The 25,997-nt window shown below is 39.3% G+C and overlaps 1 protein-coding gene and 1 long non-coding RNA gene across 3 annotated transcripts in view; one reads left to right on the top strand and one right to left on the bottom strand.

Moving 5' to 3' along the window:
• LOC143123270 (GTPase IMAP family member 4-like) overlaps positions 1-25,997 on the bottom strand; it is a 213,648-nt gene that overhangs the window by 126,080 nt on the left and 61,571 nt on the right. The gene's annotated exons all lie outside the window — the stretch shown is intronic.
• Positions 21,258-24,308, top strand: LOC143123299 (uncharacterized). Of its 2 annotated transcripts, XR_012986818.1 has the most exons (5): positions 21,258-21,416; positions 21,838-21,986; positions 22,168-22,316; positions 23,111-23,229; positions 23,806-24,308. It is a non-coding gene; the product is annotated as an uncharacterized LOC143123299 (long non-coding RNA). The 2 variants fall into 2 exon arrangements; XR_012986819.1 differs by lacking the exon at positions 21,838-21,986.

The following is a 25,997-nucleotide window of genomic DNA, read 5'->3' as shown; positions in this document are numbered from 1 at the left end:
GTCGACTGCCGAGTCGAGTTGCATACGTATATGATGAGTGAAGTGGGGTGATGGTAGGATAAAAGAAATTAACTGTTGTGACGTGAGATACCCAAGGTTTTGCTTGCAGAAGCTAGACCAAGGGCGGCGGTGAAAGCAACAGGCAGGTGCAAAGCAAAGTGATTATAAAGGCTGATGCAGACTGGTGATTGGTCGGAAGTAATGAATGAATGAGTGACGTAGCATTGAGTCTTCCTGACAGAATTTAACGCTAACGCTTCAATTTCACTGAGACAAAACAAATCAGTCTACATCGGGTCGTCTCTCTCAAAATTCTGTCTACATCACATGCAATGTCCTAGTCCAAGGCACCGGGAAAAATATATTCTGGAATGACGTATCCAGGCCTGACATGACAATATCCCCACATGTAGACCGTTTTTTTGTCTGTAAAAGGGCTATTTCTTTCTTTTCTCACTCCATTGTACCCATTGTACATTACCTGTGGCTTATTTATAGTGCTTAGGCTGATTGCAAAGTGAACTAATTATCTAAAACAGTTTTCACATGAGAAAGTGTGCCAGAGAGTTGGCAAAATAGTGTAAATAATAGCCATTGTGCCTACAGTTGTGCAAAGTGTGTGTTACAAAATTGCAAACTGAGTGCAAAGCAGTGTTTGTGCTTTTAGTTTTGCGAACTCAGTGAGTGGTTTTGCCATTTGTGTGTAGAGTTTTGCAAAAAAAGCCATAGTTACAAAAAATGTGTTTAAGCATTCAGAAAAAACTGTAAGTGCGTGGGCGGAAGACATCGACAATTGGCTGGGGAGGGTCATGTCTTTTTTGAAAATTCTGCTAGAGGGTCGTTGAAAATTTTCTTGTAGGCAGGGGAGGGTCATGCAACTTTTGATTGAAGCACTTAAATTCCCTCCGGTGACCCCTTTTATTAATAATGAACAGTCCCTAAAATGTAGATTGTTTCTTCTCTTGTACCATTTAATTGATCAGAATTTAGGTCTACTAGGCCTACAATAACGTCATCACCAAATACATCTTTTATCTTTAGTTGATCAACCATATAGAGTAGCCTTCTTAAACTGTGCACAGTGCACAGTGCACTGACGACCATAGCAGCCCAAGGTAACCAGTTGTTTTAGATGAAGGGCAACCACTTGTTTCAGATAGCCTTCCTCTGGACAACATGTTACCTGGGTGTTGCCTACGTTATACAATAGTTAATTGTATAACGCAACAGCAGGCATAAGTTAGCTCAGTGAGTAGAGAATTAGGTTGGAGAGAGTCATGCATGGGTTGATTTTTGCAGGATCGAATCCAGTTTAATCCTAGTTTTCAAAACATATATATCGTTTACATGTCTTGTCCGAGTGGCTGTAATGTAGCCTAGCGCTCATGGCATTTATATGAAAAGCGACTTCAAACTGCCTAAAACAACTTGTTTGTGAATGTCTGACAACTGCTGCAGAGCATGCACGCGCAAGGAAACCAGTAGGTGGAGAAACCAGAAGGCACACAACACCGGCACCGCGTGTAAAACATTTGAAACAAAGTGCTTCTGCTTATGTGTGTGTAAGCGTGTTTGAGCATGTAGGAGAAAGTAGTGAGTTTAAATGTTGCGGGGAATGTCAGGCGAGTTGGGGAAAAGGAGGGGCTACCTTTTCTCAGGATGATTAATGGTTTGTGGAACCTTTTGGAACTGTCTATATGTAGACCTATATACATTAATCATTCTCTACAAACCTATTCAAAGTGCCTGGTTTTCCAATTATTTAATTACCTGTGTTATTAGGTTGGCATTGTCTGTACTTCCTTTTCTAAATTTATACAGCCGACTATTGGAGTGCTATGATACCCAGATACATATCCTTGCATGATGCTTGATATTTCCATTGATCCGCAAAGCTTGTTTTATACTGCACTTAAATATCTAACTTTCCATATAGTACAAATTTATTGAAAGTGCACTGGTTTACCAGTGGTTAATTGGCTTGTTGTATATAATTAGCATTATCCCTTTTCCAAGTATATAATGCTATTACTTTGATTCATACAGAAACATATGTTCATATTCACTGTTGGACATTATGAATGTCACATTGATATGTAGTTGAATGGCCTGTTTAGTATTGACGATATAATTTTGCTCCCTAAACTAGTAAGCTAAAGTTGCAGATGCCAGTTCACTAGGGCATTACAGTAACTTCAGATACTGTAAAATATGTATGTACTCTATTATAATTTATCAGTGTTGGGGAGTAACAGAATACATGTTCCGGCGTTACGTATTGGGGAGTAACGGAATACATGTACCGGCGTTATGTATTCAGAATACAAAAACTGTATTCCGATACAGTTACAAGTTAAATAGTTGGTATTTAGAATACAGTTACATTGTTTCATAAGTTTGTTCACTCTCTAAATAAATTAAGGCAACTCCATTTCTCAGAAGCTCCTGAAAGCAATCTATGATGAAATTGTTTACATGTTTAAATTCAAGCCCCGCCGTCTTGCACTAGCCTCAAAACCTCAAAACGCAGCCAGTGCGCATTATGGACGCGTCATCAGAGACCCTGAAATGACTGTTTGCACAGCAAATTAGGAGTCAAGTAAGTGGAGTTAACTCCTGTTCCTCACTGATCGTTGTTCCTGATGTCTGTTCAAAGGATATTTTCCCAAGTATTAATAGCTCAGGCTACTTCGGCCAATCGGTTACACAGTTTGCTAAGCAAGCAAAGCCTATTCACGTGTTGATTTAGACCTACAATAAAACCAATCTCTAAAATAGGGACTGAATTCTACGTTTTTTATTCTAACTTAAAATAGCTTTATGGATTATTATTTTTTCTAATTAGATCTACATTTACGTTTTAAAATGAATTATATGGTGCAGCCTCTGAAGAATTATTCTTGCGAGTAGGCCTAGCATATTTGAACGTGCGGTTTTTGATTGTCATTACGCGATCACGTTCATTTTGAGAGCACTGATATACAGTAGCCCATAGTGTTTACATTTACAGGTCATTTGCGTTCCACCTGTCATATGCGCCTCTCACTTGTACTGGGTTGATGCCACCGAAAAATCTCACGGGCACATCAAAGATTGTTAAGGCGGAGCAAGATACTTCGTCGTAGTTCATGTCAATGGGCGCGAAATGGGGACCAAATCCTGTCTGCATAAAGAGGCGTGTCGATGACGTATTGACGAGCGTACGTTGCAACCGGCCAACAGCAGCAGCATAAATAACCGGTGCACACCTGATATAAAGTCGATTTTCTCCAGACTGGATTGCTCAAAAATGCTAAAAATGGACCTGAAATGTTCAGAAGGGTTTGAGGATCAAGAAAACGTGCCCAAAATGCACATTCCAAACTCTATAGAACCAAGACCTTAGCATATGTGGTGAAATTCTGAGCTATGCCCACAGACTTCAATGGAGCAGTCACTGCCTCTGCTCTGCATAAAGGGGGATTTTGACCCCCCCCCCCCCTCGTGCGATCCGGGTTCCCGGAAGTGACTCCTGATGAAATATCTTGCTCCGCCTTAACAATCTTTGGGCACACCTTAATTATAATTTCTGGCTACGCCCTTAAAGTAGCCTATTTATTTTTGTTTGTTTTAATTAGCCTAGTCGCCTGCTGTAGTTTTAGTGGTCACCTTGGTATTTTAAAGTTGTATCAGGTAGCTTAGTTGACTTTACATTCTCCTATGTGGGCCTAACACTTCAGCCATTTGGAACAGAATAACACACCAGAATAGGCCTGTTTAGTAGACCTGTAACGGAATACGTTTTGAAAGTAACCATCCCAACACTGTAATTTATGTTGTTGATCCACAATATTGTTGTATAATTTTATTTTGATGTTATATTTCAGCATCTGTTTATTAATAGAAAACTCATAACAGCTTTAAACCTACACTTTATTGTCAATAATGTCCATTTGTCTAGTGCCATTTAGTGGTCAGGTTTCATATTTCCGTTAAGTCCTGCCCAAATGCATAGACTTGGCTGGCGTCAGATGGAGGAGTTCCACAAAAACAAACATAATATAATCTGGGTCTTCATCCAGGTTAAAAATAGATTTAGTATTTTAAATTGACATACATTTTGTTTGTGTTACTGATATATGGGGGGGGGGGGGGGGGTTGCGGTCAGAATTTTCCCGGTGAATTTTAGTGCCCCACTCCACCACTGACATAAGCAGATTGTGCAGTACACCTGGGATGTTACAGTATGTGCTGTTGGCTGTAATAGTAATTAATTGCTGTGATCAGATAAATAATAATTTTTGGTCTGGTGCGTATTAGTAGTATAGTATAAGACTATATAGTATAAGACTATCACAGTGGATGTTCTGCTAACATTACCTCTACCATGTCAATGTTAATCAAGATAGAATATTGCTATGATCTCAAATACATTGTGTTCACTGCTAAACTATACAAGATTGGGCACAATTATGGCGACATAGCTATACCTTATTTTCTCTAACTATATCTTCTTTAACTATATCTTTCTGCAGTCATTTATGATAATATGTTGTCACTGTTCTTTCAGATTCTTTACAGGAAAACTCAAGAGATGAACTTTAAGAGAGGAGGAGCAGAAGAGGCTGAAACTGGAAGCTACTTTGAATGATGCAGAGGAACAGAATAGGAGATTTAGGATACTGATAGGGTGTGGTCTTGTTTTAGTTTGTCTCATAATGGAAAGAATGATAAAATAAGAATTTAATGATTGTCTGACATGGTTGTTTATGCTTTTTATAGACATAGATCGATAGATAGATAGATAGATAGATAGATAGATAGATAGATAGATAGATACTTTATTGATCCCCATGGGGAAATTCAAGACATTACTGATTGCCTATGTGAGTACTGTTCATTTTTCAAAATCAGTGTACAGGTCAACGGTTGCGTGCATTAACATATCCGAATTGCCAAAACACATTTTCGCTAGTTGCAGTGACCTCTAGGTCAAAGGTAACCAAATTATATGTGTGCCCTCACAATGGAGTCCCGAATCCCTGTATCAAGTTTTGTTTTGATTACAGTTTTTTTTCAGTCGCTAACAAGCGTTTGTCTAACCAGTCACATTTTCAAAACTCTAAACACAATTGGCACAACATCGGTCTTTTGTGGCCATACCATTCACACATTTCATGTCGTTTTCACACAATATGCAGTAAGTGAACACATTTCCACAATGCTACATTTTCTTAACAGACAAGCTATACCTCCCAACAAAACTATGGATTGTTTTTGTAGTATTTACGAATGTTAACACACAACATCCCACAATAGCAAACACAATATTCCAAACCGTAGATACAGTATAAAAACCTCTGCTTCTGCTTTTGCTACCAAATGGTTTTATCCCAGGTGCATCGCCTTGGATAATATCAGATGCGATGTTGATGAAAACATGTGGCCTAACTCTGAAAATGGCAGGATTAGATACAGTAATTTTGTGCTTTTTTTAGTTTCCCCCCTTTTTATCTGGGCTTTTTGATGTTTTTTGTTCAGAATGATCTTGTGTGTTTCATGAATATTTTGTTCACTGTAAGCAATACTGTAAGACTTTGTATCATACTGTAAACAGTATTTCTACTGTACCTCCTGTAGTAAACAGTAAAGGGAAAGAAACTGATTTGCTTTTTACTGGAATGCTTTTTAATGTGAACATTACATGTGGACATACAGTTCCCAACCAACAAATTTAGTGTAAAAATGGTGGATAGCATGTTTTGCATGCAAATACATGTAAAACTGAAACATAAAAGTCTATGCCGTTTTTGTAATGTCAACAATAGCCAGTATTTTGAAACCTGTTGTACTTTGATTGACTGCATGTACCTTGTGAAGTGAAAACAAGTGTTATTCTTTGACAGAATAATTTAATTTTGAATTTCCAGTGTTTTGGTAAAGTTAGTTTGTGCAGAGAAAGATTTGTTCTGTTTTGAAATGAAGAGTTAGTATATATTTAACAAAATGTGTTTGAGAAAAAAATTATCCATTTGGCCAATTGTGTTTTGTAGGTGTGAGTGTGTTTTAAGAGTTTAGAAAAGTATCTGAAGTATGGGTAAGCGCTTGTTAGCAATTGAAAAAAAAAAACGCGGTGATTAATGGGGTCTGAGCAAAACGAACATGAGGTAGCATAGCTTTTTAGTTTACATAAGCTTTGATTGTTTGGGCCCAATTGTTCAAAAGAAATGTGATCGGATTTTGGTTATCGGATTTCAGTTACCGGATTTCGGCTATCGGATTGGATCAAATCTTGAAAATGGGTTTCGGTGCAACACAAGTGAACTTTATTTGAGTTTCAATTCAGGGGCGTAGCCAGGATTATTTTATAGGGGGGGCCAGCTGGGTCCAGACTTTTTATTGGGGTGGCACTTGGGAATCAAAACTACAATATGAAAACTACTCAAAAAGTTTTGAAGATTAGGATACCCTGTTTTAATAATGGCAATAAATTGTGTAAAGCCAACACTGATACACAGGTCCATTCACAGACAACCTGAACAGTTTGTTGTCCACTCCCAACACAATTTCCATAAATAGGCCAATGCTATAAAAAGTACATTATGATAATGCACCTTACTTAATCAGTCATATTCAAATGATGTTAACTCAAAGAACAATAATAAATACTACAAATATGGTATGCAGATATTTAATCTTATACTGATGGCAAAACTATATTTCTTTCTGTTATCCACTCCAAGTACTTGGCTGTAAGTAACATGGCTCTGAATTAAGACATTAACCCTTAGAACCCTAGACTGTTTTCAGGGCTTTTTCACTACCTTTAGTTAGAAGCATTTATCCTGGTCATTGTAAGTGCCATACACAAACAAGAACAATGAGCCATGAACAAAGTGAAGGGAAAAAGGTGTTTCTTTGTCGAATAAATTGGGATGCAATGTGAGTCTTGAATTGGATGCCATGTAGGAATTTGCTAGGATCTCAAAACCGGATTATGAACATGCTATGCCATAGAGAAACACATTATACCTTTGGATTATGAACATGCTTTGCCACCACAACAACACACAAAAACGGTAAGTAAGTCGAGCTATATGAAGTTATTATTTTGATGTCACTTCGTCTGTTTTATAACCCAGAAGGATGTACTTGGTATCAAATGATAGCTCTGTGTCTCCTCTTTGGCATATCTATCCGATCACGGGTTCGTGAGTAGGGCCTAATTCAAACGAGAGTAATGGCTGTGCAGCATTGGTTTTTGTACATGATGTTATTTTGCAGTCACGTTGTCTGTTTTTATAGCCCAGGATTGATATACTTGGTACCAATGGATAGCCCTGTGCCTCCTCTTTCTTCTGATATGCCACATCTATGCGATCACGGGTTCGAGAGTAGCCTAATTCAAACGAGAGTGTGGGTGCGCAGGTGAACTAAATATGATGCAATTTGATTTAATTTCATGATTTTTTTGTATTGTCATACTTGATCGCACAGACAAGTGTTTAGTCTCGTTGGAAAGCCCCACTTCTGCTCTGTCACGCAGTTAAGGTTTCATCTCGTTGCAATTACCGGAGCAATGTAACAAAGAACTCAGGCAACGCAGCAGCCTGCCTCTGCCTGACCAGCTATGGCAAGAACCACACGCAGTCAGCAAATGATGTTTTTATAAAGTAGCCTAGGCTAGACACTGTTAGCCTACTTTTATTGGAGCCATCCGGAGATATGTGCCTAATATGCTTGCATTTCACCCGAATATTATCAAAATATTTTTGTAACAGCGTTACCGCGGGCATTCGCTTATTTTTGATCAGCCTCACACATCAATGTCAGAGCCTACCTAACAAGAACAGCCCAACGCAGCTCACTTTGCTATGATTTGTGTCACATTTTAACATTTTATTAACATTAATGTTCCAAGTCATCATCAACTCACCTGTTGTCACTGAGGTTAAGTAAGTAGTAGTCTACTGTCACGTGTTTTTAACAGATGACTTGAATTGTCCCCTGCTGCTGCTGCACTAGGCCTACTCACGATTTGATTAGAACCGTAGGCTACACTTCCTTTCAAAGTACCGTTGAAAACGGCAGCAATCTTTTTTTTTTTTACTTTTCACTGAACGGAGCTGGGGGGGCCAGCAGGGTGGCCAAGCTTTGACCAGTGGTGGCCATGGCCCCCCCTGGCCACCACGTAGCTCCGCCCCTGTTTCAATTCATCTGTTCTTTTGTTCTTTACTTGTATGTGTGCTGCATCAAAGAAGAAACAAACAGAAAATGGAGTAATCAGTTAAATGGAGTAAATAAGTACAGATCCCAACTCACAAACAAACCAATTGACATTTGAACAATAAACTGAAATCATATGGCTATATAAGGTACAACTAAACAATACTTGACATCCCAAGTCAACCAACATCATCTAATCATCTCTCACATGGGACTCCAACACACCAAACCAACAAACAAAGACCTTAACTTTACACTTTACAGCTACTCTACAAACTGATAAACATCACAAAAGTCATAGTGAGGGTCATTAAAGTGATGACTTACGTTAACTCAAAGACGCACACAAAGCAGGACACACTGGGGTGCTGGGTTGGGATGAACAAAAGAGTTAACTTCTTCTTCTTCTTCTTTTGAGTTTTATGGCGGTTGGCAAACCAACTTAACGGTGCATTACCGCCACCGACTGGGCTGGAGTGTGAATCAAGAGATATTGGAACTTAACTAAATGAATATATAGATTAAGAAGGAAATAAAAGAAATAAAAAGGAAAAATAATTAAATAAACAAATAAAAAGAAAAGAAACCAAATAGATTAAATCCTTTTGGCTAAGTCTGTGTCTCTCAGAAATTTCATAACAAAATGATATATATTGCTAGATGATTTCCCAAGTAAACCTTGCATTGTAAAATTATTCTGTTTGACCATTCTGAGAGACTGAGCAAGCTGATTTCTTTCTTGGCTGTACTTTGGGCAATGAAATAAAATATGTTCTACAGTTTCTAAATGACTGCAATGTTGACATTTCCCTGTTGGATGTTTCCCTATTATCTTCAGTGAAGAATTAAGTCCTGTGTGTCCTATTCTTAACCTTGTAATTATACTTTCCTCTCTTCTACTCCTACACTCTGTCCTTCCTATATCCACTTCTGGTTGGATATTATATAAATGTCTCCCTTTGTCCTGATCCATCCAATATTCCTGCCATGTTGATCTTGCATATGTTTTAATGAACATTTTAGCTTCAGATTTGCTAAATGGGACTTGTAATATTTTATTGAGTTTCAGTGTTTGTTTTGCAAGCTTATCAACCTCCTCATTCCCTTTCACTCCAACATGTGCAGGTACCCAAAGAAACCTGATTTTTAAATCCTTTGCATTTAACTTATACAAAACCATATAAATGTTATTAATTATATCATTTCTTATAGATTTCCCAGTTTTCATGCTTTCTAAAGCTGAATAACTATCAGATATAATCACTGAATTATTTAAATCATTCCCCTCTACCCATTCCAAGGCCAACAAAATTGCAACTAGCTCTGTTGTGTATACTGACAAATGATCTGTTAGCCTTTCCTGACATATTACCCCTTTCTTTGGAATATATACTGCTGACCCAGCATGTCCTGTCTTTGGATCCTTGGAACCATCTGTAAATATGAATATATACTCAGAAAAATGCACATTAAGATAATATTTAACAATATCCCTCACTGCTACTTCCTTTGATTTATTTTTAATTTCCTTGTGAATGCCTAAATCTACATCTGGTATAGGGAAAAACCATGGAGGAATAGGAGGGACTGAAACCGTTGGACAGTACTGTAACTTATGTAACCCTATATTCTCAGCTTTCACATCGCCAATCCACCCAAAACTTCTGTAGTTGGACTTACTATGTTCCCAGCAGTCTTTTAAGATAGCTTTAGCTGGATGGCTATCACCTTGTCCCTTCACATTAACCCAGTATGCTAACATCAGTTGTACCCTTCTGATCCTCAAAGGCATCTCTCCCATTTCCACTTGCATAGAAGACACTGGAGATGTTTTAAAAGAGCCACTACATATCCTAAGAGCTTGAGCTTGCATGACATCCAATACTTTGGTATTAGACTCTGCTGATGACATATATGCTATACTTCCATAATCAAAAACAGCTCTCATTAGTGCCCAATATATATTTTGCAAAGATGCCCTGCTTGCACCCCATGCTTGTCCTGATAGACATCGTAGGATATTAACAATCTTTTTACATTTATTAACCATTTTTTCCAGATGAGTCTTCCATGTCAATTTTTCATCAAACCACATCCCAAGAAACCTTATAGTTCTCATTTGCTCAAGAGGTTGACTGTACAGTTTTAAAGATACAGGAGTAATCTTATGCTTTTTTGAAAAACATATGACTTGTGTTTTAGACACAGATAATTTAAATCCCCATTTATTTGCCCATTTTTCCACTTCATTAATTGCATCTTGCATTTTTGATTTAACATAAGATTCATTACGGCCTCTAAACCATAATGCTCCGTCATCAGCATACAGGGATTTCCCAATTTTCTGGTCAATATTTGAGAATATGTCATTAATCATAATGTTGAATAACAATGGGCTACATACACTACCCTGTGGAGTTCCATTCTCAACGGTGTATACCTCAGAGAATTCTGCTCCTACTCTTACCTGTATTTTCCTTTTAAACAAAAAATCCAAAATCCAATTGTATACTTTACCACCAATACCCAATTGTTGTAATTTAACTAATAACCCTTCTTTCCAAAGCATATCATACGCTTTCTCAACGTCAAAAAATACTGCTATTACCATCTCCCTATTAGTCTGTGCTTTCCTTATATCTGATTCTAAACATAATAATGAATCCATTGTATTTCGCCCTTTACGAAACCCACTCTGATATGGAGAGAAAAGGTCATTGCTTTCTAAATAATGGGTCATTCTAACTGTAATTATTTTTTCCATTATTTTACACAGCTGCGATGTTAAAGCAATTGGTCTATAACTAGACGGGTCAGATGGGTTTTTCCCTGGCTTTAGAATAGGTATTATAATGGCATGTTTCCATACTGATGGAAGCTGACCAATTTCCCAAATTTTATTTAAAAATTTTAGTACTATTTCAAGTGTCTCATCTGTCATATTTGCTACCATTTTGTAACATACCATGTCTTTTCCTGGAGTAGTTTGTTTTGCATTAAGGACTGCTTTTTTCAACTCACACATATTTAAAGGTACGTCTAATGGATTTCCTGAATATCCTTTCTTTTCTAATACATCTGGGAAATTTTCTAACACTCTACTTCTGTTCACTTGTGCTTCCTTAGTGAGGTTCTCAGAACTATGTACTTTCCTAAATGTCTGAGCTAAAACCTCAGCCTTTTCTAAATTAGTAACTGCCACTTTATCACCACTTTTTAATACAGGTAATTCATAATTCCTTTTAACTCCTCCCATCCTCCTTATCATTCCCCATATATCAGATAACTTCACATCCCTTCCTATGCTATTACAAAATTCCCTCCAAAATTTGCGCTTTTGTGTCTTAATCGTCTTTCTAACTACTGCCTGCTTTCTTTTATACTCTATCAAAGCATCCTGAGAATGACATTTCTTAACATATTTAAAAGCTTTATTTCTTGCTTTAACTGCTTTACTGCACTCATCATTCCACCATGGTACATTCTTACATTTCCTATTTCCTTTACTTTTAGGTATTGTTTCCTCAGCTGACAATATAATTTCATTTACTAATGCATAAAAGAGTTAACTGAGGGCGAGCAAACAATTTATCCTGGTCTGAGCCCCTGCTCCGGAGCTACAGGGTTTCCCAGCAGGTAAACTGGACGTGGTTAGGTGGCAGAGCCAAACAATCCTACAATTTCTCCACAGCACTTTCACCTCAAGGACTTTGTGCAGATTTAAGTGTACATTCGAAAATGAGAAACAATATAATAATAATAATAATAATAATATATATACATATATATAAACTTAGGGAGTCTTTTCACCAACAGTATTCTAACAATACTCTATTCTAGTGTGCTAATCTCTACAACCCAATAGAATTCTAACAATACTTGATTCTACAGGACTATTTATTTGTTGTGGATAAGATGAAGGGTTTGATAATGGAAGGCAGTGTTTCCCACATAATTGTATTTGTGGGGGTAGGTGAAGGGGGGGGGGGGGGGGGGTTCTGTGTCGGAGTCAATAAGATAAAGAGCCTATAATTATACAGTTATACTTACCTTGCTTATAAGTCCATATTTACAAGTAGCTGTAATGCTTATTGAGCTTATAGTGTGCTAACCTCCACAACCCAACAGCATTCTATTCTATTATGCTAACCTCCACAACCCAACAGTATTCGAACAGTAATGCTTAAAGTGGGATTTGAACTCTCAACCTAAGGATCACCAGTACAGGCATTATCCCACTGAGCCACTATCAATCCTACATTTGGGCAAGTCACATTCACATGGTGAAAATGTGTATTGGTAAACACACAACAAGGAAAAACTCCAAGCATACATTGGACAATAAAATTAAGGGCTTTCCTAAAAGAGTACACCTGAAAACTTTTTGAAATTCTGGGGCAATTAGACATTTGTAGAGATGAACGCTAATGGATGAAATATAAATATTATAGACGTAATGATGAAGGAAAAATAGTAAACAAAGCATTTTGATTCTTGGCAACTGATGAGTGTGAATGTTGATTGACTGATGTCATTCAGGTGCTGTTCAATGGTGTGAATCTTAAATGACAAATCCTAAAGCTCTAACAGGGATTTGAACACTCAACCTAAGGATCACCAGTACAGGCATTATCCCACTGAGCCACTATCAATCCTACATTTTGGCAAGTCACATTCACATGGTGAAAATGTGTATTGGTAAACACACAACAAGGAAAAACTCCAAGCATACATTGGACAATAAAATTAAGGGCTTTCCTAAAAGAGTACACCTGAAAACTTTTTGAAATTCTGGGGCAATTAGACATTTGTAGAGATGAACGCTAATGGATGAAATATAAATATTATAGACGTAATGATGAAGGAAAAATAGTAAACAAAGCATTTTGATTCTTGGCAACTGATGAGTGTGAATGTTGATTGACTGATGTCATTCAGGTGCTGTTCAATGGTGTGAATCTTAAATGACAAATCCTAAAGCTCTAACAGGGATTTGAACACTCAACCTAAGAAACACCTTTACAAGGCATTATCCCACTGAGCCACTGACAATCATACACATTGTGCAGTCACATTCACATGGTGAAAATGTGTGTTGATAAACACACAAGAAAAACTCCAAGCATACATTTGACAATAAAATGAAGGGCTTTCCTGAAAGAGTACACCTGAAAACTGTTTGAAATTCTGGGGCAATTGGACATTTGAAGAACACTAATGGAAGAAATATAAATATGACAGAGTTAATAATGCATGTGCAGCTTGATCATAATGCTCTGATTGGGATTTGAACTCTTAACCTAAGAAACAGCAGCACAAGGCATTATCCCACTGAGCCAATTAAAATCCTAGAAGTTAGCCAGTCAAATTCACATGGTGAAAATGTGTTTTGGTAAACACACCACATCAAGAAAAACTCCAAGCATACATTTGATAATAAAATGAAGGGCTTTCCTAAAAGAGTACACCTGAAAACTGTTTGAAATTATGGGGCAATTAGACATTTGTAAAGAAGAACACTAATGGATGACATATAAAAGATAGACTTAATGATGAAGGAAAAAAGTAAACAAAGAAGTTCCCCTTTATGCCATAGTGTCTTGCCATTCTGATTCTTGGAAACTGATGAGTGTGAATGTTGATTGCCTGATGTCATTCAGGTGCTGTTCAATGTGAATCTTAAATGACCAATAGCATGTGCATCTTAATCCTAAAACTTTGAACTCTCAACCTATGAAACAGCAGTACAAGGCATTATCCCACTGAGCCACTGACAATCCTACATATTGTGTAGTCACATTCACATTATGAAAATGTGTGTTGGCAAACACACAACATCAAGAAAACTTCTAGTATACATTTGACAATAGAATTAATGGCTTTATAAAAAGAGTACAGATCTGAAAATGTGCACTGTTAATGGTATCCACCTAATGATGGTTGTATGGTTGTTATCCAAGAAAAATAAATTACTCATATAGGAATATAGGTGATATAGGAGAAATGGGCTGAGTGGTCAAACTTTATTGGCATATATCTCTGAAATGGAACAACATATCCAAATTATTTTGATAATATTTGTGGGGCTTGGTCTAAACATTGTCTGTGAGAATTTTGGTGAAGATTTGATCATTTTTGAAGCTTGTGAAACCGTTTATGATGTTTGGCTTTCCTCTGAAATTGTGGCAAAAGTAAACATTTTTAGCGATAAGACCAGGGTGAAAAAGATGCATCTGAGTTTAGAGATTAATATTATGAAAGAATTTTGAGTCTAGGTCAATCTGGTAAGGAGAAATAAGCATAATTAACATTTTTTTACAATAGCGCCACCTTTGGGTGCAGTACCCCAAATTTTGGGTTATGGGTAGAGGGGGGTACTGGTAACTATACCGGAAAATTTCAAGAGTTTTGGAGTTACGGTTTAGGCCGCAGTATGACTTTTACAGAATTTTGGCCAAAAATGAACGGTACAGAAACAATAGGGGTCCTGCAGTACGCTCCTCGGACCCCTAATAATGAAAGTGCTTAGATATAAGCTAACTTCCTGTAACTCTAGCGCCCTCTAGTGATCAAAGGTAAGGCCAAATGTATTGTGTGTCCTCAGGATGAGGACCCATGTTAATATACCCAGTTTGGTTTTACGGGAAGAGTTTTCCTAACCTGACCCTAGCCAGATGAATTTCGTTCCGCTTAGCTCCGCCTAGCTTCACTCACATCCATCTGGGACCTCTTCCATTGAGAGTGATTTCTGCAACCGACTTTATGGTTCAGCCAATCAGGACGCAGGGCGGGAGTTTCATCGATGTGACATAGCGTAGAAGCGACTGTGAGACTGTTATTAGCGTCACGGGTTGGCTTCGATGTGAGTGGTTGAAGTAGCACGTCAATAGATGATGGACAAGTGGCTTATTCAATCATATGCAAGCATTTTTTGATTAGGCCCAGCCTTCTGAAGCAACACTTCAATGGATCGGTTCCAGATGGATGAGTGGAGCTAGGCGGAGCGAAATTCATCTGGCTAGGGTCAGGTTAGAGTTTTCCTCCTTTAAAAGGCAAGTTTTCTTACCGTGTTAAAGTTAGTTTTACGTTTAACATTCATATAACATCCACAATTAACACAGCTGTACAGTATGGAGATTACTTTCCCTCATATGGCATGCCTTTTACATCCAACTTTTCCATTTTTTATGACGTTTTAGCATTTATTTAAAATGCCACAAGGCTGTATTTAAAAAAAAATACTTTGCATGATTTTTTAGAATGGTTTCTTATTTTAAAAATACATTATGCTCCTTGGCCAATAGACTAGGTTCACAAAAGGCTCTTCCTGTATGGTCATTATTTCCAGCATCTTCTGTTATATTTTGCTCCTTACATCTTCACTCTGAAGTAAAACTCCCCGTTAACAGCATCACGTCACTAACCACAGCCATCTAAGATTGCACAATCTCGTATTCACTCTGTTGGATATCTGAAGCCAATTTGTCTACTTAGGTACCGTACATACTCAAATTATGACCGGGGTCTTAAGACAAAGCACAGGGCTTTATTTGGGGCAGGCTTGTATTCGACACAGCCCTTTACTTCTTACGTGAGTTTTATTTTGAGACATGCATTTCTTGGAGCAGCATACTGGTAGGCTATCAAAAGCATAAGATTTTTGGTTTGGTTTGGGATTTAATTTACTTTGATTTGTTTGATTATTGCTAAATGTTGGGACTGATGGGCACTGAAAACATTACACTCGGGTAGCGGATCTGTAGTTCAATGGAATGAGACATAAGAAACTACAAATTTTACTTGCATCTTATGTCGCAATACACCGTACTTTCATAAAATCATGCAACATACCTTGTCTGAGGACATGCTATTTGCAAAGCCGGTGCTGGATAAACAAATAGTGTGCCTGCGACCAGGCTCGGACTGGTAATCTGTACAACCGGGCAAATGCCCGGTGGGCCGGTGACCTCCGGGTTTTTAAAAAAAAAATTTTTTAAAGTTATTTAGCCTATTTGCGGCCCGTCATGTAGGCCTAGGCCTAGGCCTATACTGTAAATGCAGTTGCATCCATTTGGCTTGGGGGTGACAGGTCAATCATTTTGGCCTCTTCATGACAGGTTCAGTGTGTGTTACGATCGCGCCCCACCCCTCAAATGGATTTGTCCAAGCAGCCGCTAGTTCGAGTGCATGGTAGCCTAGGCTGTATAAGTGCCCTCCGATGGCTGGTGTTCACATTATTCCAATTTAACCGTAAACAGCAATCAGAGGTCTAGTTTTATTCCATAAATATATTGTTTTTTATAGACGTTAGTTGCACGCGCTACCAAGAGCTCATTTACTGCACCATGTAGGCTACTGTAGTGCGGTTCTGTCAACATAAAAAAAACTACGGGTAGCCTACAATTTTCGCACAACTTGGTGGAAAAGTGTAGCACAGGTAAAGAAAACCCATTCATTTTTGGAGCTGATCCTACTCAAAAGGAACTTCAATGTATTTCCCATATAGTAGGCCTATCCTTTTAGCTCACAACGACCGTGAAAGTGAAACTTGGAAAGTGGTCTCTCCACCGAGTGTTACATTAGATGCACAATCAATCGCGAGTCGATGCAGGTAAAAAGTAGGCTATCAACTGATAGGTTAGTAACGAAGGTATTGCAAAATGTGATGATGGCACACAAACTAGGGCAAAAACGTTTAGTATACACTTGTGGTAATAGCCTACAGTTAATGTGAATCGCGGACTATAACCAAAGGAGAAGATTTGCACCAAATAAAGGCTGTGTTTGTGTTTCTACAACATGTTGGCACAAAACGTAATTTCTGTCAACTATGACGATGTCCATGTTCAGTAGCCTATATTTTTCATTTAGTCAAGCAGTGACATGTGGTTTAATGCATGGGGTAACATGACGTGAGACAGACAGAAGATGAGCCGGTCTTTAGTAGCCTATCCCTGAATCCGGTCCCTCTCAATTTCAAATCACTTTAAAACGGTGTGATTAGCAACCAGAATTTTTTTTTTAAATCCCGGAGAGACACCCCCGGACCCCCGTGTTATTGTGATTAGGCTATAGGTCCAAATCTAAATGTTTGGGTTCAGTTTATGAAGTGTTGCTACAGCATAATAATGTGTGTTTGTTATTTATGGGGGGGATTTTCTTTTTTTTTGGGGGGGGGGGGGGGGAGTCGTCGGTCCAGTGGTGGGCCGGTCCAGGAGAAAATTGCCAGGGCCGAATTTTGCTCCCAGTCCGACCCTGCCTGCGACAGTGGAAAAGTTATTTGGTGTTGCTTTAAGAGAAGTGTACCTTCTCCCTGATGGCAGGAGACAAAACTCTAAATGGGGTGATTAGTGAGTGGCCAGAATTGCTCTCTGTGTGGCTCTGAGCTCATGCACACACCCAGTGCTGATGAGGTCAGTGCTATAGTTATCTTTTGACAGACAGTAACAGTTCTACCAAGTCTATTTTTGTTTGTAACACATACCAGCAGATCACAGGGAAAGTTAATATTTTGCTTATTTTGTATATTTTGCTAAGTAGAACATAGCAGACATCATAGACATGTTAACAAGGTTAAAAGCTTGATTTTCACCAGAGGGGTCTTTAAGAATAAACAAGTTCTTTGTTCATAGGCTAAGCCCCAAATGTTCTTTTACTTATGCAAATTAATCTCACTGCTTTCATAAACTATTTGCATTTTTACATGGTTGTACAATGAATTTCCAGTGTACTGAGTACTAATTGTTACACAGAGTACTCTTGGGTAATGGAATCAATGCTTGAGCTTTTACATTACAGTTTTTCTCAGTCGCTTTGGTCCAGTTCTCAGATCAGAATTGAAATTCTCAAAACTGTTGTTTTTACATTTTCAATTGATAATGTCATGTGGGTCAAAATGCACTTAACTGGTTCCGGTGCTGAATAGTCCTACCCCATAAAACAAATTAGCCTTATTTCATCGCTTGAGTCATTATTTGCAAATGTGTTGAACTAGCTGTCATAGCTAGATGTCATAGTATGTCTATCATATATGTTATATTGCATTGGCAAACGGCTGTTAAAAATGAGTGACCCCAATGAAAAAGTATGTATGCGTTTGCAAAAGATCATTTCAGCTGTGCTCTGAAGGTGATGATGAGGACAATGTGCATCCCAGTTTCATTAAGCAGGGAAAAAAAAGTTCTTGAGAAAAAACTTATCAGTATTTTACGATCTGCATAATTACAAATTTTGAATAGGTGTTTCAAAATTACACTTGACCTTATGTCATTATTGGGTGCCTTTTACTTTAAGAATTGTAGTCTAGGCTAATTTTCTCTGCAAGAACCTGTAGAATAGGAAGGCATCTCCGTTTTTTGGAGTATGCCAACGTCCATTAAGTTAGGTTATAGTGGAATTTACTTGTGCATAACGATATATGAGTAGTTATTATAATTTACTTTCTGTCAAAAATGTGTGATTTATGACACCTGTTATTGATATATGGCATCCTGTACCCTTCACCCCAAACCATTTTATTTTTATGTCTGTGTGTATATATATGTATATATATATATGACATATGCTTTGCTAGAATGGGAGGATTTTTTCCCCATTGGAATCTGTTCTGTTGGGGAGCCTTGCGTTTGATGGGAGCCATGGTGTGGGTGTGTGATTAAGTTATTGTGTGAGGTGTTAGATGTTCAATCTTTTCTGGGTTAATTGTCTCCCACGAGCAAACCCAGCACTGCCTGCATTACTGATTTGACAGAATTAGTATTGACCAACAATTATTTTCTCTTCGAGGGCGACTATTTTTTACAGATTAAGGGAACAGCTATGGGAAGTACTATGGCCCCTAACTATGCCAATCTGTACATGGGTTTGTTTGAAAATACATTCATTCTCGATCCACTAACAAACCCATATATCGGCAACATGTTGACCTATCAGCGCTATATAGATGACATTTTTCTTATTTGGTCAGGCACTGCAGAGACCCTGGAGAAGTTTCATCAATACATGAACTCCAGCAACAAGCATCTGAAATTTACATTAGAATATGACCCAGAAAGAATTAGTTTTCTTGATGTCATGGTTATCAAGCATGAGCCAAACTCAAACCCTTTTTATAGACAGTGTTGTTTATAGACATGCATTGTGCTTCCTTGACACCCCCCCCCCCTTTTCTTCTATACTATTTTTTGCTATATTGCATTTGGATTGGGTAGTCCAGGACATGGGTTTCTGTATTGCTATGAGATTTATTATTGTTTTATTTTTTTTCTGATTATATTTGTTGCAACCCGTTCTCATCTCAGGGCGTCATATAAGGCCGTTTTGTCACGTCCTTCGGCGTTTTCTGTCCACGCATATAGCACCCTTTCGCGTGTAGGTGCACGCTCATGGCTTTCAACCAACTTCAGCGTAAAACCACCAGCGATGTTATTAGACGCTCTGGGCTCATGTCTTTCTCCAATGCAACCCACGGGCGTTTCACAGGACGCATTCGGATTTGGCCAAACTGCAATACAAGGGCGACATATCCGACGCTTTCAGCAACAGTGCGGACAATTTGGTTTTGTTTTAAATTATCCATTAGCCTAACCTTATTTTAAACCTGGACGTGTGCTTGGTAGGTCTAACAAAAAAAAAACCACAATAACAGGTGAAATACCCGTGCCATCTATTGCCCGCATAGAGGTGTATATTGGCCGTTTTCAATACCTTTACCGTGCGAGAGAGAGATGGCTTTCTCCAATGCAACCCACGTTTCACAGGACGCTTTCGGATTTGGCCTTCAATCCAAGGGCGACATATCTTACGCTTTCAGTAAATGCGCGGACGATTTGCTTTTGTTTCAAATGATCCAGTAACCTTAATTTAAACATGAATGTGTGCTTGTTATGCTTGGCCAAAAACCACAATAATATGTGACATGCCCATGCCATCTATTGCCTGCATAGAGGATTTGATTGGTCATTTTCAAAACCCTTATCGTGCGAGGGAGACGCTCATGGCTTTCTTCAATGCAACCCACGGGCGTTTCACAGGACGCATTTGGATTTGGCCAAATTGCAATACAAGGGTGACATATCCAACGCTTTCAGCAACAGTGCGGACAATTTGGTTTTGGTTTTAAATTATCCAGTAGCCTAACCTTAATTTAAACATGGACGTGTGCTTGATAGGTCTAACAAAAAAAACACAATAACAGGTGACATGCCCGTGCCATCTATTGCCCGCATAGAGGAGTATATTGGCCGTTTCCAACACCTTTACTGTGCGAGAGAGAGATGGCTTTCTCCAATGCAACCCACGTTTCACAGGACGCTTTCGGATTTGGCCTTCAATCCAAGGGCGACATATCTGACGCTTTCAGTAAAAGCGCGGACAATTTGGTCTTGTTTCAAATGATCCAGTAACCTTAATTTAAACATGAAAGTGTGCTTGTTAGGCTTAGCCAAAAAACACAATAATATGTGACATGCCCATGCCATCTATTGCCTGCATAGAGGATTTGATTGGCCGTTTTCAACACATTATCGTGCGAGAGAGACGCTCATGGCTTTCTTCAATAAAACCCACATATGCGTTACACAGGACGCATTCGGATTTGGCCTTTCTAAGAGCGACATATCGGACGCTTTCAGTAACAGTGCGGGCAATTTGCTTTTATTTTAAATGATCCATAATCTTAATTCAAATATAAATGTGCGCTTGGTAGGCCTAACCAAAAAAGTCAATAATATGTGACATGCCCATCTAATGCCAGCTTAGAGGAGTTGCCGTTTTCAACACCTGTATCGTGCGAGAGGGACAATTCAACCCACACAGGCGTTTCACATGACGCATTGGGTACGCATTCGCGGCAAAGCCCACCGCGCCGCACATAGCCCATTGGTTTCCTATGGAGAGCGCAAGGTGTAGTTAACGAGTCCGCTATGCATCTCGGGAAGGCGGCGCGGCGGTGCGTCGAGAGGTTAACGCTAGGCGGTTAGCCAATGAAAGTACATCTTCGGTAGACAAGTTCTCTCTTTTGCTCTAGTCTTCCGGTCCGCCTGCCAGAAATATTTGTTCCGCCGCGTGTTAGTTTAGTGAAAATATATTAAGCTATGGTGGCGAAGCCATTAAGTTTAGAACAAGTTCGCCACTGCACCCTATCAAAAAGACCTTGTTTGCGACTTGAACCAAGACAGAAGGTGCTTTGGAGGAACATGTCAGTGATATGTGTGAGTGTTTCAATAAAAGATGTTAAAATTCCTTGCATTGGTTAACAGTATTACGTACAGTTGCAGGCCAGTTTCATATTATTTTAGGGTCTTCGTGTAGCCAGTACAATTACATTTCTCTGTCCATAATATTGCATTTCTATAGTAAAGTGCAGTAGTAAGTGCAACGTCCCAGGTAGCTACTGTATTTTCCTGCATATGAACTGTAAATAATGGAGTTACATTTTGTATTTGAATGTTTACCTAATTTTTTAGACAAACTGAAAAATGACAGCTGTCATCTCACATAGTTTACATTAGTCATAACTTCTCACAAACAGATATGTTTATGGATGGATTTGATCTATCTATCTATCTATCTATCTATCTATCTATCTATCTATCTATCTATCTATGCGTGTGTGTGTTATCCCTCTCTCAGTCCTTCTGTAAAGCACTGGAATACCTGAGCTACATTTCTCAAAGTGAACCCTCATACAGAGACCCTACTGAGTACTACGCAGAGGCTCCTGGCGGTACAGCTACAAGGTCAACCTCAGCATAGATGAGTCCAGAATCCACGCCCCTCAGGTGAGTTAGAGTCCACCAGACCATGTTTTTGTAGGCCTCATGTAGGCCTACCAACATTGGTCATAACTTCTCACAAACATATATTTTTATGGATGGATTTGATCTATCTATCTATCTGTGTGTGTGTGTGTGTGTCTATCTGTGTGTGTGTGTGTGTGTGTGTGTGTTATCCCTCTCTCAGTCCTGCTGTAAAGCACTGGAGTACCTGAGCTACATTTCTCAAAGTGAACCCTCATACAGAGACCCTACTGAGTACTACGCAGAGGCGCCTGGCGGTACAGCTACAAGGTCAACCTCAGCATAGATGAGTCCAGAATCCACGCCCCTCAGGTGAGTTAGAGTCCACCAGACCATGTTTTTGTAGGCCTCATGTAGGCCTACCAACATTGTCTTAATTTAAACCCTAGGAAGCCTGTTGTGGTGTGTGTGTGTGTGTGTGTTTGTGTGTGTGTGCGTGTGTGTGTGTGTGTGTGTGTGTGTGTGTGTGTGTGTGTGTGTGTCTATCTATCTGTGTGTGTGTGTGTGTGTGTGACTATTTGTGTGTGTGTGTGTGTGCATGTGTGTGTGTGTGTGTGTGTGTGTGTCTGTGTGTGTGAGTGTGTGTGTATCTATCTATCTGTGTGTGTGTGTATGTGTGTGTGTGTGTGTGTTTGTGTGTATGTCTGTGTGAGTGTGTGTGTGTGTGTGTCTGTGTGTGTGAGTGTTTGTGAGTGTGTGAATCTATCTATCTGTGTGTGTGTGTGTGTGTGTGTGTGTGTGTGTGTGTGTGTGTGTGTCTATCTGTTCGTGTTGTCCTCCTACCCCCAACTTCCTGTCCTCATCACAAAACTTTGTTTGGTCTATATTACAAAACTTTGTTTGGTCTATATTCCGTCATTGGCCCTTGGTAAGGAGCTTACATTCTTCACTGTTTTGTACGGCCTCACATTTTCACATTAGCAGCACAGTATATTGCTTGACTTGTTGGTTAATCTGTTACATTTTTACAACTTGAAAACTGACATGAAAATTCTACCATGTTGTTTTTGTAGGCCTACATCACAGTTCTCTTTCTCTTAATTTAAACCCTAGGAAGGCAGCTTTGTTGGTTATGTGGTTTTGTGTGTGTTTTATCCCTCCTCCAGTCTTGCTGTAAAGTGCTGGAGTACTTGAGCTACATCTCTGGAAGTGATCACTTGTGCAGAGACGCTACTGAGTACTATGCAGAGGCCTGGAAGAAGTTACATGGTCAACCCAAACATAGGTGATTACAGAATTCACCCCAGCATAGAATAGTTAGACTCCACTCCACCATAGATGAGTATAGGGTCAACCACACCATAGGTGAGTTAGAATCCACCCCAGAATAGGTGAGTTAGTGTCCAGCACACCACAGGTGAGTTACAGTCCAGCCCAGCATTAACATTACATAGTGTACATGAGCATGTCTTGTTGCTTGAGTATGTAGTGTAGTTTAGGTTCTTTGATAGAGCAATCATTTTGTTGGCAGAATGCGTTCTGTGAAGTAGGGCCTTTACGGATCCCACGTACAACATGAGGCATGCATTATTATGCTATGAGCTAGGTTGTTGATTGGCTGGTTACAGTACATACTGTACTACAAAGGAGAATGGTGGAGAAAGGTGGGACATGGGTCATACTTCATGTTTTTTAGCCAAAGACCAAACAATACACACCTCCCGCAGTACACCCTGATTATCTCCACATAATATTATATAATCAGTAACCATGGTATTCAGCTTCATTCAAACATGTCAATAGATTGTAGTCTCTCTTGGTACTTTTAAATGTTTTATCTGTTTTATATCTTAATTTCCAGGTTGTCAGCTGTTGGCTCAACAACAAAGCAGAAAGACATAGTGGACCACTGGCTAGCCACACCACATGATAGTCACAGAGTCTTCTACATTGCAAGACTGGTTTACCCATTGCTTCTGTGACAAGATGGGTCTTGTGTTCCTGTGATCGGACAGCTCAACAATGCATCATTCTAACTGACACCAGATGGATTGATCTTTTCTGCTGATCAGATGGGTTTTCAGATTGTCCGTCTGGCCAACGGGGGGCCACTACACTGGCAATGGCTTGGGTTTGCCTTAGGGTCCGCCAACCATAGAGGTTTCTGCCCAAATCAACCAGCGGTCAACAGGTGCTGCTGGCCAGTGGATCTACATTTTTGTCATGATAACCTGTTTTTTGTTAATAACACTATAGATTATGGATTATTCCAAGGAAGACACACACTGATCAATACATACTTATCTTAAGGGACACAAAGAGAGGAAGGACTCCATCCACTAATATTGGACATACAGTATGGTGTCATTGCCTTGTGTATCCATCCAATGCAAAGCTAGATTAATATGCAATACTTGCAATAATTTGTTATGCCATGTGAAATCATTTGGTTAAAGTTGAAAACCACACTCGTATGCATTAGCTCTTGCAAAAATATTTAATGGAGCATGTCTACAACAGATGTGTATGGGCCCTAGGCCATGCTGGGGCCGATACGCTGATGATGGCCTAGAGCCTAAACGTGTCCGTTTGTAGACATGGCTTTAAAAAAAAAAAATTCATGTCTTTCTTTGAACTCACACCCAAAGATGTCTTTTATTTTTTGGAGTTGAGCAAGCCTGTTCCTGTGTATCTTTTTGTTTTTTTGGTACCATGTGTTAGTTTTGTGTAGTGCTGAATGTATTAGTGAAGCTGAACACCTTTGCTGTGTTTTATCTGTATGGAAGAATCCCCTTGTTAAAGAAATCACACCTTTTAATTGACCTTGATACATAAATGTATGTTGTGCTGAAATAAAGCAATTTCACTGCTGGGCTCACCTGTGGCAAATAATTTCACTGACACCGCCTGCTGTGGCAAGTGTGATGCACCAGACATCCTTAGAAACTACCATTCAGACACCCATATTGGCCAAACAGGCCTTGATGAGTCACACAAGGTTTTTTTATGAAATGTTGGTGTGTGGCAAGTTATTTTGATACAGGGGATGATAACAAACTCATATCGGGGGTAGATATCATATGACATATGTCATGTGTTGCAAGCCACCTCTGTGGTTGTGGCTATAGATCACTGCCCCCTCCCATCATGGACAATCCCTAGTCAGGAAATGCTGAGCCTGCATCATGTCCCTCCCACCTGTTTGTATCCAGGAGCCAGGTGAAGCTCTGCATTATTCTACAGCACCTTTGTAACCTTAGCCAGGGGAGGGTAGCTATGCTGTAGAGGACATATTGCCTTGTTCTTGTCCCGAGAAATACTTTCCCCATCTGCCCTCAATGACCGGTTGTCTTAACACTGCACAGATTGGTCTTGGCCTTTTGAGATCATATATGACCAGCTACTTGGATCGATTACAGTTCACATACTGCCCAGAGGTGGGTGTTGAGGATGCCATAATCTACCTGCTCCACAGAACACACTCTCACCTGGGCAGGACTAGTAGCACTGTGAGGATCATGTTCATTGATTTATCAAGTGGTTTTAACACCATACAGCCTATGCTGCTACATGAGAAGATTCAGGTAGACACCTCCACAACCTCATGTAGTTTTGAGTACATAACTGATAAACCCCAGGTTGTGCAACTGAAAGGGTGTGTCTGGTCAAGTGGTCAGTGGCGTAGGAGCACTACAGGGGAGTATGCTGTCTCCTTTCTACTTCACACTGTACACCTCAGACTTCTAGTACAACTCTGAGTCATGTCACCTACAGAGGTTCTCAGATGATTCTGCAATTGTGGGGTGTGTCAGTGATGGTGAGGAGTACAGGCAACTGGTGGACCGCTTTGTGACATGGTGCAGGAGCAACCACCTTGTCTTGTATGTGGCTATGCACTTACCATACTCTTCCCTCCACTTCTACCACGTCTCCTCCTACTATACTTTGACTAGTCCTTAAAATGTAGGCACTCTTATCCTCTGGTACTAGTACTGACAGATGCAGTGGTAATTCCTAGTTAAGGTCTCCTCTGCACTGCTTAAATGTTATTCT

The sequence above is a fragment of the Alosa pseudoharengus genome, unplaced genomic scaffold (assembly GCF_046254945.1).
Source record: "Alosa pseudoharengus isolate Yale_2024_CS ecotype anadromous, Long Island Sound unplaced genomic scaffold, YU_APseudo_1.1 YU_APseudo_1.1_scf_1, whole genome shotgun sequence".
Classification (NCBI taxonomy): Eukaryota; Metazoa; Chordata; class Actinopteri; order Clupeiformes; family Clupeidae; genus Alosa; species Alosa pseudoharengus.
This window is presented reverse-complemented; position numbering and strand designations above follow the sequence as displayed.